This window comes from Gopherus evgoodei, chromosome 5, assembly GCF_007399415.2.
Source record: "Gopherus evgoodei ecotype Sinaloan lineage chromosome 5, rGopEvg1_v1.p, whole genome shotgun sequence".
In the NCBI taxonomy this organism is placed as follows: domain Eukaryota; kingdom Metazoa; phylum Chordata; order Testudines; family Testudinidae; genus Gopherus; species Gopherus evgoodei.
The window spans coordinates 43,615,536-43,631,880 of record NC_044326.1 but is presented as its reverse complement, the minus strand read 5'-3'; the positions used below and the strand labels follow the sequence as shown (position 1 = coordinate 43,631,880).

Genomic DNA, 16,345 nt, shown 5'->3' with positions numbered 1-16,345 from the left:
CAGCTCCTGCAGAACCAAATCATATGCTTTCTCAAGCTCAATAAACGTTACGTAGCAGTTACACCTACATTATCATTCTTTCAAACATTTGTTGCATTGCAAATATTGTGTCTATAGTACACCTTCCTCTCCTAAAGCCACATTGCTCCTGTCCTATATTTTCCTCAGTCTTGCCTCCAAAATTCTGTCAAGGATTTTGAAAGGCTGACTTAACAGGGTGATGCCCCAATAGGTGTTTTGATCATTTGCCTTCCCCTTCCAGAGAGGCATAATCAATCCATTCTCCACTCCTCTGGTATCCTTGCTTGATTCCAGCTAGCACACAGTAATCTGTGAAGCCCCTTTATGCCAGTATCTCCAACTACCTTGATTATATCAACAGCTCCACACCATTATTACTGGTCTTCTTCAAACTGCCTTAAATTTGTCAATATTATTCAGGTGCCTAGCACAGAACATAGTGTTCCAAACGGCATCACTAAAGCTATACAAAAAAGGGTCTATCATGTCCCCATTCCATGATGTGATGCTGCTATATATGCAGCATAGAATCATATTGACAGTCTAATATGGAAATGAAAGTGACCAGTCATTTCAAGAGAGTAAAGTTTAACCTGTAGCAGAAATGTAGGATAAAGCAGAACATTTCCCTTGGGGAAAACTAGCTATTTATGGTGGTTTATATTAATACAAAAATAATTTCATTTTAAATTAACTGTATATTATTAAATTTTCAAGAATTGGTCTTTCATTATGCCCATACAAATGAGTATTTGTGCCCATGTATCAATTAATTAGGCAGCTGAAATCCCAATTTGCATGCCCAAATACTTGTATAGAACTGCAATGTGCGGATTACATGCACAAAATATACATAGGTAAATTTCAGAGTACAGGTTGAGGCTGGTTGTAATGTGATTCTTTATGTCCAAATAATGGTCCTTCCATTATGGTGACCATAAGGACTGAAAGTCAGGCATTCAGTTAAGATACTGATCTGTTGAATTCCTTTGCTCCATTTCCTGCTAGGAATAAAGTAATAATTTCAATTAGTTTCCAGGCATTTTTGTCGCGTCTTGGAAGAGGGCCCTGCAATCATTAGAATTGGAAAAACGAAATCATAAGCAAAGAACATAGATCCATGAACTATGTCTCTTTGGACAATGGAAAAGAACACCTGCATGCTTTTTATAACTGAAGCTTGTTGCCTATAATCTTTTCTGAGGCTCCACTGAATAGATCAGAAAATTATTTCACAAGCTATAAATGCTGTTTTTAAATTTTAGAGATTAAAAAGTGAATGAACAGCATTATTATTATTCTTTCAATGCTGTGACTCAATATCCAATTTTCCACGGAATTTTGAAATTGAAATCTTTTAGAGTGTGATATGTGACTGGAAAGTTGTTAGCAATGAGCTGTAACACAACTTTTGGTGTGTCACAGCTGGTGTGTACCAGGTCTTCTGTGCCCTCTGCTGGAGGCATTGCCACCATGACACCTCTGACCTAGAAAAGCCACTTAGGCTCAGGTACTAACAAGACTTGATGTTCTGGTGGCTAGAAGGGCCAGGATTAGGCAGCAGTAGCCAATCAGGAACCACTAGGCAAGATAAGACGACCTGCTTGCTTCTTCTGAGGGGGAGTGCTCGGTTTAGCTGGGACAGGAAAGGAGTCCCTAAGTCCTCGGCCAGGGTCTGTCAGAGTATACCTTCAATTAAACTGTGTGACAAACCATGTGAAGTTTAAGACCTCAGGCAGCAAAATTTTTAGTTTTACTTTACTTAATTATGCAATGGCTAGCAAAAAAAAGCTTGCTGCGGGAGACTCTTTGCTCCGGGCAAGCTTTGCAGAGTGAGTGTTGCATAACTAGCTGTTACATAGGTTCAAATCTAAATGTATATAATAGAGAAAATAGTAATAGGTGACAAATGAACAACTGATTTCCATGCCCTCTTTCAGCTAGAATCTTGAAATTTGGTAAAATCATTAATTCTGGGTTGTTGATTAAAGAAATCCAACCAAAAAGCCAGTATTTGAAATTTGACCGTTCTAGTAAAAATCACTAAAATGTTATTGGTCATTTTAGTTGGATTTCAACAATGCAAGTGCTCTTACATGGTTATTATGTTCATAAAAATTACATTAACACTTACTATGAGTGGTCATATTAGGTGTGAGGCTCTAGTTTGTGGAAATGGAGGTCATTCGTACAAGATGAGATTTGACCTGTTTAATCAGATTTTTAGCCCAAAAATTTCCACAGATTTTTTTTTGGTTAATTACAAACATGGAAGTCATTTCCATGATGCAAGCTGCTCTTTAAGGACCTGATCCTGTGAGAGGAACAGTTCAGGAAGACCTCTGAGTCCAAACAGATCCCCGCTGATATCAGAGTGGCTCTAAATAGACATAGGAGTCTGCCTGCACATTGTAACTTGCAGGGTATGTTTTAAGATTACATATTTGGTCATGGGCACTTTCATGTTGCACTAGGGAATGTTCAATCATGGGCTGAAAGTAGAATGGTAAATGTGAAACATCAGAGGTCAGTGAACTCATTCCACTTAGAACCAACATAGCATTACCACAGCTTTTAAAGAGACACGGTCAATAACATTCCCTTGTGATATTAATACAATCTGCCAGTCTTACATAGTATCAGTGTTGCCAATTCTCACAATTCTATCATTAGTCTTGCGATATTGGCCCAGCTCCTGGAGTTATGCGATCTCAATTTATGTTTTTGAATGTAAGTTTCTAGCCCACATGGATATGGAGAAAAAATTTGACAAGATGAACTTTAAAGGCTCGAAAAGCTGAAGGCAAACAAAGAACCTAAATCTTACTATTTTAAAAAAATCTCATAACTTGAAGCAATCTCATGAGTTTTAAGGGCAAGACTCAGGATTTTTTTTAACCTTTAATGTGGCAATACCACAGTGTTTTAAACTATGGGGAAATTACTTCATTCTTTCAAAAAGCGGGAGCATTTGAAAATACAGTGCCTTGCACATTGTGTAGTCAAAGTGAGTGCCAAGTACCTCTCTGACCAAAACATAACCCTTTCATTGCTGTTCTCTGTTACAGCCTCTATGTGATTGTACAGTAGCAGACACATAGAGCAGCACCAAAAGTGTGTTTTGCCATAGGTCTGAGGTATATAGTGCAGCATTTAAGTAACTTATAAATTACTTCCACTGATGACCATGAGAATTTCATGCAATGCTCAAAGGGAAAATATCCCTCCCAAAAGGAGAAACTTATTTTAAATAAATACACTTTGTAAGCACATACTGTATTACTTTGATTTAGCATGTGTACCATTACAGTAATACAGTAAAAGCTAAGGTTTTTAAAAAGAGTACAAATTACAGGTATACTTTCTACTCATCCCAAGGATATTTCCCCTGGAACTGATATATAATCCTACTGTGATAAGAGGAAAGTGGGGTACTGTACTTTCAAAAAGAGGGTGCCACAGACTGAGGATTTCTTTTACATCTTTTTCAGGATTTATTTTTATTTTTTGTCTCCAGGTAAGACCTTGATATATGTGCTTGAACAAAAGTTTAGATCTCTTAAGTTACTGCCCTGTGCTGATTTAAGAACTGACATTTCATTTTTCTCACACTGATAGCACAGTATTGGCACACAGTGCCACAAAAAAGCAATTTATAAAATCAATCTAAACCCAGTAGTTTACTCAGTTTAACAAGATTTAATCCTCAATTCAGAATGTTTGGAGGGGATAGGAAGAAAAAAAGTTGCGACTGAAAACTATAAAGAAAAACCATCCCTAATGGAGGTTACAGGCATTATTGCAAGGGACCAGCTCAGTGGAAGTAAAACTCACAGAAAGGAAGGATGACTTAAAGCTATGGTATATACACATTGCAGTAAACTAAAAAAACCAACCCCCCAAAAAAACAAAAACAAAAAAAAAACCCCACAGCTTGCGCCATTTTCTTAAGAAATGGAAGTTAGCCACAACTGGAGGGCCAACCAGCTTTTAGTTAATGTTACTGTAAATCCAGAACAACTCTGCTTGCTTCTGGTGTAAAAGAAAGCAGAATTTGGCCCACTGAATTCTGATTAGGCAAAAAAACAAGGACACATGAAAAGACATCTGTAACGTTGCCAATCTGGTCCAAAAACCTAACATAGTAGTGAACTGTAAATGGAGAGGGATTTTGTCATTTTCCCAAGACCGCCTTGTGAATTTCATGCCTAAACTGAATGCATATTGACAGAATATGCCACTTAAAACATATTGTACACCTTAAACCTTAAGTGGTATATGTTAGGCCTGGTCTAAACTACAGAGTTAGGTTGGCATAAGCCTAACTCTGTAAGCATCTACACTACAATGTTGCTCCTGCTGATGTAAGTTGCCCATTATCCTGACTTAATAACTCCACCTCCACAAGAGGCGTAGCACTTAGTTCTATGTAGTTAGGTTGACGCACTGTCAATGTAGACACTGCATTACTTATGTCAATCCCTGGCAGCTGACACCCTGAGGACCACTGTCCTGTCAGCCCCCTGTTGTGGGACTCGTGCGGTCAGTGCCCTCCAATGCTCCATACTGACAGTTAAACTATGCTCCTGGTGAGGATGCGCACCGCTGACAGAAGGAGCATAGTGTGGACGTGCAAAACCAATGTAATTACTGTGGTGGCTGTATGCTGATGTAACTTAAGTCAACTTAATTTTGTAGATTTGATTTGCCTTTGCTAATTATAAGGCAGAACTGATGCAAGTATTAAATATACCATTTATGACACTCTTGGTTTTAGTTTTGCTATAATGAAGGGAAATGGCTTCTTGCATAGTTGACAATGGCTAATTTCTCACCTGAAGAACAAAATATATAATATAAAGGAATATTGTTACAAATCCAAGAATGCTCAGCATTCTCACTGTTTGAGGGGCTTGATTTTTTGACACCACTTTAAGAAGTATTGCTCAGTTGTCTGTGGCACTGGGGGGCGGGAAATGAGTTTTATTTTTTAAATATGTATTTTTAAACCATTAAAACTCTCAGAGGTAAGGTGCTTTAGAACAAATCAGCAAGTGCCTTGATCTGATCTTTCTGTGTCTCATGGTATAAAGTTGAAGGGAATTAGGTCATGTGTAGTTCTTTTCCACTTGCCAAATTGCTAATGAAAATATACCATAGGAATAAAGGTATTTCTATATGTGATCAACCAATGGCCTCTCTAGTGCAAGGTTCTGCCTCTGCCAGTAGCAAGTATCAGATGCTACAAGAATAGTACAATCCCCATGATAGGCAGTTATTCAATACCATACCCACACAGGAAATTTCTTCATATTCCTGCAATCAAAGATTTATCAGTGAATCTGACATTCATATTTATATCTCAGACTGAGAAATTCCATTTCTATTACTACCAAATTGTGCACATTCCTCTCTGATATGCTTTTCCTGGACTGTACCCTTTATTAACCAAGTTACTCATGTATACTAAAAAGCTGTGGTTATAAGGTAGAATCAGGTGAGTCTGCTAAATCTGTTCTCTGTGGAAAATAAAAAGGTGAATAGCATCTTCCCCAGATATTTCTTCTACTCAAACACATTCTCATACTTTTCTTGACTTGGTTAATCACTACATTTAAGAGGCCAGCTCCCTGAAGAGTTAAGGTACATTGGTACTGGAGAATCTTAAACTAATGTTTCCAAGCTTGTATCTCTTCTGAGGAGAGTGAGTGAAAGTGAACTTCCACTTCTAGTGCTGTCAGTCCAGCACATTTCCACTGACTAACATTACATTCACTTAAAAACTCTAGCTTTTGGAGCTTGGTGATTAACCTGGTAAACTCCTTCTGCATAAGTTGAAATGACTGGATTTAAATCAGTCAGATACTGTGATACGAGATGGTATGAATACCTGCTTGTTTCCAATCTGATATCTATGTCACCAGCATTTACTCAAGAGCTGTCAAGGAAGATAGAAGAAATAAGAGGGAGCAGGGACGAATATGAACATTTGAGGGGAGAGTACCAAAGACATATTTGGTGTAATGTCCTTGGATCAGTGAATGGGAGCCGGAAGATTTGTGAGAGCTATAATCAAACTGAAATTACATTGGAAGAGCTATTGATAGGGTTAAACTTGGTAAAGAGCAGGCGAGAATTTGAGATCTTGTGCTGTGGTTGTGGTGGATTTGGACATCTCTCTAGGGACAAGTATTGACAGGACTACCAAGTCTAGCTAACTCTTCAGGTCCATTGATTTCCATTCTTTCTTCAGCAGCAATGCCAGTTATAAACAGTTTCAAAATTCTTAGTTCATAAAATATTCAGGTAAATGTTAGCGTAAGTAGATGTTTTTTATGTTCCATAGAGACATCTGAGGATGACAGGATTTGTTTCAAGTCCATGGCTACAAGAAAATGTTGTAAAATCTCTACCCTGCAAGCTTGTTTTCTTTGTTAAAGAAAAAGTGAAAAGTCATAAAAATATATCCAGAAAACTGGACTAGGTCCAGGTTTCTTAGCAAAAGAAGAAAGAGATGGAAGCCAGCTCTCTAGAGATTTGAGATCACATTTAGGTATTACAGTAGCAGCTAATTCTAATCAAGGACTAGGGCTCCATTTTGTTAGGCTCTGTACAGGCAAATAACAAAACCAGTCTTTGCCCCAGAGAGCTCACAATCTACAATACAGACAGGATGCAACAACTGGATGAAATTGACAAATGAGCAAGGGTAGGCTCTAAGTGTGAGATAACAATACAAATTTTTTTTTCAGAAAAGTAGAAGTCATTGCTCGCTACTTGCTTAACCAATGCCACACATAGGGAACTGTAGGCACCACAGAAATGATAGGTTCCAGGAGATCAGTGGTTCCATGTCACAGGCTGCTTTGTACCATTCAAGTTCATACAGAAAACTGTGTTAATAGTTTTAGCCTTTTCATCTTTTGTTCCTTAAAAACAGTCTAAGATTAGGACCTTGCTCAAAAATCTTCTCTTCTCCATTTAAAGTAGCATCTGCCATTTCGGTATGACAGGTATAAGACTCAAACTTCAGCTCTTTATCTGCATTTAGAGAATCAAAGTGAAATTTGTCTTAGCCAACTTTTCTTAGGGAACACTAGTGAATCTCTATGCGGCTAAAACCTTAGACAGAATTGGAGATGGCAAAGAAGTGATGGTAAAAAGGCCTTCTACAGAAACTAATGCATGTACACTGCTTCTCTCCAGTGCATTCAACTATGGCAGCTCAAGCCCCCATGGAGCCAGCTTCCTGAATCTGAGCTTTTCATGTTGCAAATGGAGCTCAGTAAAAGATACAAACGCCCTAGTAATCGCTGTTGAAAACTATAAACTTTTCCTTAAACTGTCATTCTAACAAAATAGCAAAGATTATTTTTGTTTAATTTAACGTTAGTACCCTCCAAACTTTCTCACTGTCTGCGTGTTCCTACTCCTACTGTCTTCAGCTTACTGATCTCAGGACTCTCTGCATTCTAGTAACTTGCAGTGACTCCAGCATGGATTTTTCACTTTAACAATAGATTTTACCTAATGGTTTGTTCCTTGTAGAACTATTCTAAATACTTCTTCGGTCCTTAGGTTTTCAGTTCCACTTTTGTGATTGCAGGCAAAATTGGGTATCTGGATGTTTATTATGACCTTTCAGGACTTGTGGATGAGGACATATTCTGCAACTGATTGGACCTTGCAGGAATCTTCTACAATATATTATAATATGTAAATGAAGATCTCAGAAGAAAGATGTTGGTGTCCTGTGTTGTCCTGTAACAAGCACCTCCATTAACTTGATATTTGCAATAAGAAAATAACAGAGGGAAAAAAAAGTTCACCAGTAACAAAGGACAATATTCTGTTTTCATTTTCAGCTCTTAAATCACCCAGTAAAACTTTAACTATTGAAAGTGCAAGAATTACGGAATTGGGTTTATAGGCATTAATCTTATCCAGTTGAAAATATCTGTGCTGAAGGACAGGGAGTCAGATATTCTGCATTTTGGCCCTGTCTACGTTAAGAGAAATCTGCTTTGGTGTAATGATATCGGTGCAAATTTCTACAGTGTAGACAGATCTTCTGTCTATCTTCCACAAACATTTTATATTAAAGCCATGTGAGTTATATCTGTGAATCTAAATAAAAAGATTTTATAGTGTTTGTGCATTAAAGAGAATTGATGGAATCTGAACCATTCTGCTGAGCAATTCCACTAGCAGCATTGTTGTAGTTCTACAAACCTGTTCTCAGTAGTAACAGAATGAAGAATCTACCTGTGTTTTCATCTTGCAAACCAGAAAGTCTAAATATCTTTATAGAGAGGTACCTCTTCCCCACCATTGTCCCAAACATCTTATTGCTCAGTACTTATCGAGCTCTGTTGCTAGATTAGACACTTTAAACTAACTGCCTGAGCTAAGGGAGCTTAGTGTGAGTATGCCAAGATTTCCTACTGGCTCAAAAGTCACTTATTCTAAGTTGTCATTTTTATACAGACCACTTTTTCAGATTGTCTGACTGTAACACAGGCAACACTGAGTGAGACTTTGTACTGTACCTCTCAGCAGTGCAGCTCAGAATTCACAGCTCAGGTCTTGGCTACACTGGAAACTCCAAAGTGCTGCCGCGGGAGCGCTTTCGCGGCAGTGCTTTGAAGTGCGAGTGTGGTCGCGGCACCAGCGCTGGGAGAGAGCTCTCCCAGAGCTGCATGTACTCCACCTCCCTGTGGGGATTAGCTTGCAGTGCTGGGAAGTTGCAGCTCTGTAAAGCACCAGTGTAGCCAAGGCCTCAGTTGAGTGGAAGTGGTGAGGAGAGGCTAAAGAGGTTTAAAGCCACCTTTTTACCTTCAGCGTTCTTGGCTGCTCTGAGGGCTGGAGAGTTCCCTGTGTAATTTAGCGAGCCCTGAGGCCTGGTCCACACTATGCTGTTAAACCGATTTTAACAGCATTAAATCGATTTAATGCTGCACCCGTCCACACTACACTGTTCTTTATATCGATTTAAAGGGCTCTTTAAATCGATTTCTGTACTCCTACAAAATGAGAGGAGTAACGCTAAAATCGATATTACTATATCGATTTAGGGTTAGTGTGGATGCAAATCGACGTTATTGGCCTCGTTATTTTACAGTAGCTACCCACAGTGCACCACTCCAGAAATCGACGCTAGCCTCGGACCACGGACGCACACCACTGAATTAATGTGCCTAGTGTGGACGCGCACAATCGACTTTATAATATCTGTTTTATAAAATCGGTTTAAGCTAATTCGAATTTATCCTGTAGTGTAGACGTACCCTGAGAGTCTAACAGCAGTCCCAGAGTTGCTCTGAGTCTCCTCAGCCCTATGTGCTGCAGCGTCACCCCTGATATGCCCATGCCACCCCAGTGATGCCCTTCTATGCCAGGACTTGGAGCACCAAATCAGCTGACTAAGGAGCAAGTGACTGATTATGTGATTTGGCTGCAGGTAGAAGAGGCAGGAAATAAAAAACAGGTCCTATTGCTACCTTTGAGTGGGACTAGGGAGTTTCTCCACTGCAAGACCCGAAGAGGGAAACTGGGTGAAATCCTGGCCTTATTGAAGTTAACAGGATTTTAAACACTGATTTTAAGTGTGTCAGGATTTTACCCTGGGTGCTATTTGGTCTCCCCTGGTAAAGGCCTGGGGAAAGAACCTGAAAGGAGCTGTGATCAGACGCCATGAGGGGGGCCAGAGAGAGACTGGAACTATTCATAGTCCTTAAGAGGAGGGCTGTGGCAAAATCCTGAAGACAAGGGACTGAAACGACAACACAGCCATGAAGCAGGGACTGTGTTTTGGCCCCTGACACAAGAGAAAGCAACACCCCAGCAGTGAGGGGGAAAGTACTATGAAACTCTCAGGAAGGGCTGAAAAGACTCTGAAGCTGTGCCAGAGGGGCAAAACGACATGGAGACAGAACTAGTTAAAAAACAAAATCCTAGTTTTTGCAAAATAGTTCTTGTTTAGAGTGTTTGAAATTAACCCTTTTAAAAAAAATCATAAATGTTGCAGGAATTTTTACTGAAAACATCAGAATGGTGATAGAAATTGTATTTACTAAAAACCTGGTGTTTGGTAATTGAAAAGTTTGATAAACATTTTAATAATGTTTTTGATAAATAATTGGAAAAATATTGAAAAGATGCACAACCTTTTCCCCCCATAAAAACTGAACAAATTTTGTTTTTGAAAGAAGGCCATTCTCTGACTAAAAATAACTTCAGCCAACTCTGGTTGATTAGCCTGGATACGGCGTGAACAGCTGAATATATTTTGTTTAATAACAATAAATGAAACCCCATAGGGGAGACTTTTGTATTAAACATCAGCATGATGTAGGAGACTTTACTGATTTTGCTAAGATGAGGCCCTGAAGTAAAACTGATACACAAATGGTGGGTGCAGATGGAGAAAATATAGCAACCAACTGACAGGGCCAGGAGGGAGGTGAAGCCTTAATACAGTGTCTGAAACATCTCATCAATAGCAAAAACCCAACAAAATACTTGTTTAAAAAGTTATATTGACTAAGCGCTATTGGGAGGTTGTGAGTATGAGGCTGGGCTGTTATCTCATACGTAACTAGCTCTACCTAGCTACAACAGTTTGCTATTCTGAGAAAAAACAACAACAAAAAATAGTCTTTTTTTTAAACTAGCAAACACTTTTCTTGAAAGTGGCTTTTATACTAAGATCTTTATTTTCTTCCTTTTAATCTTGGTTTTTATACTAAGATCTTTATTTTCTTCCTTTTAATCTTCAGAGGTTTTCTGGCTTCTACTGAGCAGAATTTCACATCAATTGGCAGATCCCAGTAATGACAGCAAAATACTGAGGCACAGATCTGCAAAGGTAATTGGGCACCAAAGTTCCATTGATTTCAGTAGGAACCAGCTTCTCAATATCTTTGAGGCTCTGGGCCTGCATGTCGTCTCTCAATGACCTGGGTTCTGCTCGATAAGCAATTGCTGCTTATTGTTAACAACTTGCTGTAATAATTCCACAATATTATCACATCTCCAGACAGTTCTCTAACAAGGAAAGTGAAAGAGACATTTGTGGATTTTTTAAAAACCAGTCTGTAGATTTAAGAGCAAGGATACTGGGCTGGACACTCGGCTCCATTTAATCGATTTTGCATGGCTCCTGCAGCACTAATCAGACTTAAAGCCATCTTAAGTGACTCTCTGAAGATTCCCCTGGAATTGGAGGGGTAGGGGAAATATTTGGGTTGCAGCTTTTACATCATCTCCCTCCTGAAACCAATGTAGGGGGCATGGTAAAAAAAAAATGAAGCATGGTCAAAATGCCTTCCTGCCATGTTGATCCTTGGTGGCCAGAATGGCTCCTTGCAATGACAAGCAGTCAGTGGACAGAGCAATCCTGGTCTTAAAAAAAGTATATAAGTCTGGGAAAACATCAAACAGCCCCAAGATGAGGACACCTTAAACGAGCTTTGGAAACCAATTTTGCACCCTCCTCCTCTGCTATTGCCATCCAGCTGCCTCAACAGGTGGCAAACTTTATGGGATAGGCGGTGACTGGAACAGCCCCTCTAGAAGTGCGGAGGAGAGCACACACTGGGGGAATGCAAGGGTGACCCCTACTACTCTGCCCATTGGCCAGCTGGAGTAGGAGGGGAGCTGACTGGTCCCTTGCTTGGGCCAAATTGGTAGAGTCCCGGTGGATTTTCTGCCTTCCTCGCAGCAGTCGGAAGGCACAGTTAGGTTCAACGGGAATAAGATTTAGAAACCAGTGATAGTACTTGGTAGGGACATTGGTTTGTTGCAAATTGCAGCCAGTTTCCCGTGTGGTTAAAAGGCAGGGATTGTTCTGAGAAGTAAAAGACCTGGGATTTCGCTGGTGGGCTTTATGCCCAGGGGATGGGGGAGACCTTGTGGCATGTACAGGCCAAGTTCCTCCCCCCGTCACATTTCAGTACTTTCTGTCCACCTCGCAGGGTGTGTGGCTGTGAGTGAAAGGATTCAGATGAGAGAGCTGAATCTAAGAGGTAAGCTGAGGAGAGTCTATCCTGAGTTATGGGCTATGCAGTAGGAGCCTTGTAACGCTGCACTGGAACCACCTAAAATGCCTGGTATGCAAGAGTTTGGTTGACAGGACAGGTAGCACCCCTCCTTTGGTTAAGTTTAATAATGTTGCAGCCTGACACTTAAAACTGTCCCCGTGTCGGTCTTCATTCGCTGACATGTCCTGAATACTACTATGGTACAGTTGAGGACATGGCTTATTAACTGTAGAAGTTGGATATGCTGGCTGCTGCCACTGATTTTATTGTTCTCTCTTTACACTCACAACAAACTCACACATCCTTTACAAATGACCTGCTTAAGCTTTCTTTTTATGGGGTCTGTGAAATGTAATGTGCCTTTTTATTGCAAAATGAAGGGCTGGAAGGTGTTTTCCAAAGAAACATTTTTTTAATTTAATTTTACTTAGGAATAGGTGGAATGTCATGAGTAGAGGACTCAGAGGGATTACCCGGTGTCTCAGGTGTTGACTGAGTGTTTTCTCATTCCCTAACCAAAGAGCAGGGTGCAGAATCCTTAATAAAGACTATGTTCCCAGGTGTTTATTATTCACTGAAGTTAGATAGGTGTTAACAAAAAATACAAAACAAAAAAACCCCAACAGACAACAGTCTGACTAAAAATTCCTTCCAGGCAGTATACATCTCCAGTGAAACAGCCTTGCTCACTGTACTTACAAAGAATCCCAGCCCATATATACTTCACACACAAACAAAACAAATCCACCTGCCTCCCAAATTGCTTTGTGTTTCAGATATCAGTGCTAACTTATGATGCTTAAGTCTAAATTGTTCAAATATAGCACTACCCCGATATAACGCAACCTGATATAACACAAATTCGGATATAAAGCGGTAAGTTAGCACTCCGGTGGATCAAAGCAAGTTCAATATAACGCAGTTTCACCTATAATGCGGTAAGATTTTTTGGCTCCCAAGGACAGCATTATATCGAGGTAGAGGCGTCCTATTTCTGGTTCTGCCATTATATATCCAACCTCATTGGTTACCTTAATCTACCCAGAAAGTGTTAAAAGGAACACCTTATTTAAAAAGTTGGCAGAAGAATGATAACTTTTGTTCTGAATCAATATGCAAGATTAATACAGTCTATATGCCACATACTGATGTGCCAAAAATATTTTTCAGTATTTTTTACCTATGTGCTCATTAAAGCAAGGCACAAATTTTTCTAAGGGAAAGGGAAATTAAACTTACAAGTCTATCTGCACCATATAATGAATATAACACCACTGCCAGGAACATTTAGCGCATATTGCGTCACTGCAAAGAGAGGATTCCTATTTCGCAGAATTTAACTGATGCAGTCTACTCCTAGTGTCTTTCAGTTACTGAGCTCAAATTAAACAACAAAGAGTCCTGTGGCACCTTATAGACTAACAAATACATTTTATGTTAGTCTGTAAGGTGCCACAGGACTCTTTGTTGCTTTTTACAGATCCAGACTAACACGGCTACCCCTCTGATACCTGAGCTCAAATTAACATTTGACTTGGTGCCATAAATTCAGAATTGAAGATATTGTGATGGGCAAACATTGCAGCTATCTCTAACAAGGGGAAACAAAGATGACCCTAGGGAATTATAGACCAGTCAGCCTAACTTTGATACCTGGAAACATACTTGAACAAATTATTAAACAATAAATTTGTAACTACCTAGAGGATAATAGGGTTATACGAAATAGCCATCATGGGTTAGTCAAGAACAAATCATGCCAAACCAACCTAATTTTCTTCTTTTGACAGGGTTACTGGCTTGGTGGATATGAGTGAAGCAGAAGACATTATATATCTTGATTTTCGTAAGGCTTTAAAAACAGTCCCACATAATATTCTCATAAGCAAACTAGGGAAATGTTGTCTAGATTAAACTACTATAAAATGGGCGCACAATTGGTTGAAAAACAATACTCAAAGAGCAGTTATCAAGCTATCAAACTTGAAGGGTATATCTGCTGAGGTCAGTCCTGAGTCTCGTACTAGTCAATATTTTTGATAATGACTTAGATAATGCTGTGGAAAGTATGCTTATGAAATCTGCAAATGACACCAGGCTGGGTGGCGTTGCAAGCACTTTGGAGGACAGGATTAGAATTAAAAATGACCTTGATAAATTAGAAAACTCGTCTGAAATTAATACAAGATGAAATTCAGTAATACCAGGTACAAAGCATTACACTTTGGAAGGAAAAAAATAATCAAATGCACAACTACAAAATGGGGAATAACAGGATAGGAAGTAGTGGTGCCGAAAAGAATCTGTAGGTTATAGTGGATCACAATTTGAATATGAGTCAACAGTGTGATGTAATTGAGAAAAAGGCTAATATCATTCTGGGGTGTATTAGCAGGAATGGCATATGTAAGAATGTCAAGGTTTCTTTCCCCAGTTTGAACTTTAGAGTACAAAAAGTGGGGACCTGCATGAACACTTCAAAGCTTAATTACTAGCTTAGATCTGGTACACTGCCACCAGCCAGAATTTAGTGTCTGGCACACTTTCTGTTCCCCCAAAACCTTCCCTGGGGAACACAGATCCAAACCCTTGGATCTTAAAGCAAGGAGAAATTAACCATCTCCCCTTCTTTCCCCCCACCAATCCCTGGTGAGTTCAGACCCAATCCCTTGGATCTTAAAACAAGGAAAAATCAATCAGGTTCTTAAAAAGAAAGCTTTTAATTAAAAAAAGGAAAGGTAAAAATTATCTCTGTAAAATCAGGATAGAAAATGCTTTACAGGGTACTTAGATTTATATAGCTTAGAGGAAATCCCCTCTAGTCTGGTTCAGAGTTACAGCAAACAGAGGTAAAAATCCTTCCAGCAAAAAGAAACATTTACAAGTTGAGAAAACAAAAATAAGACTAATCCACCTTGCCTGGCTATTACTTACAATTTTGAAACATGAAAGACTGATTCAGAAAGATTTGGAGAGCCTAGGTGTACATCTGGTCCCTCTTAGTCCCAAGAGCGAACAATGAACAAAACAAAAAGCACAAACAAAGACTTCCCTCCACCAAGATTTGAAAGTATCTTGTCCCCCTTATTGGTCCTCTGGTCAAGTGTCAGCCAGGTTTACTGAGCTTTTTAACCCTTTACAGGTAAAAGAGACATTAACCCTTAACCATCTGTTTATGACAAAAAAAAAAGAGGTAATTGCTGTACTCAGCACTGGTGAAGCCTCAGCTGGAGTACTGTGTTCAGTTCTGAGCGCCACACTTTAGAAAAGATGTGGATAAACTGAGCAAGTCCAAAGGAAAGCAATAAAAAATGATAAAAGGTTTAGAAAACCTGACTTATGAGGAAAGGTTAAAATAAATTGGGCATGTTTAGTTTTGAGAAAAGAAGAGTGAGGAGAGAACCTGATAGTCTTCAAATATGTTAAGGGCTGTTATAAAGAAGACAGTGATCAATTATTCTCCATGTCCACTGAAAGTAGGGCAAGAAGTAATGGGCTTAAAAGATTTAGGTTAGATATTAGGAAAAACTTTCTAATCATAAGTTCCGGAATAGGCTTCCAAAGGAGGTTGTGGAATTCTCATCACTGGAGATTTTTAAGAACAGGTTAGACAAACCTTGTCACGGATGCCTAAGTGCAGGGGGCTGGACTTGATGACTTCTCAAAGTCCCTTGCAGCCCTATATTTCTATGATTCTATGGCAGAAGATCTTTTCTTGAGCTTCAGGTAAGATACTAGCTACAACCTTAACAAATATCTACTCCTATTATACAGGAGAATGTATGCCACTTTTACAAAAGTTGATGGGAGGGCTAGTCAGGATGAAAACAGGATTTTTTTTGCCAGGTGTCTACAATGTTATTGAACCTTGAAGTACCTTCTAAAAGCAATCTGTCCTGGCAGCAGTAAACTATAGGTGTTTTGCATGCGTGTGAGAGAGAGAGAATAGCTACAGCCTTCACAGGCTGTCACTGACCATCCCCCATTTTGATGTTCAGATGGAAATAGCATCCTACATTTCCTTGGCCTGCCAGCAGAGATTGGATTGAGGAGGATAACCTCTGCCTGCTGCTGTTCTTTTATAGGCAAGCCCTTGTTGGCCTGCCAATACCAGAACTTGGGAGAAGTACTTGGAATTAATTCCCTAACCAAGGAGTGCTGCCATTGGTCAGCAGTCATAGTGCCCTCCAAATGGGGGCACCAACCCCCCAAAAATGGGCTGGCTGTGAAGGGCCAGTCCTCCTTTACCATTGACAATTTGCAGCATCGTCTGGGAAATCTCA

General features: G+C 39.5%; 1 protein-coding gene across 2 annotated transcripts in view; it reads right to left on the bottom strand.

Annotated features, from left to right (window-relative positions):
• Window positions 1-16,345, bottom strand: part of NWD2 (NACHT and WD repeat domain containing 2) — a 157,622-nt gene that overhangs the window by 55,164 nt on the left and 86,113 nt on the right. The window lies entirely within an intron of this gene.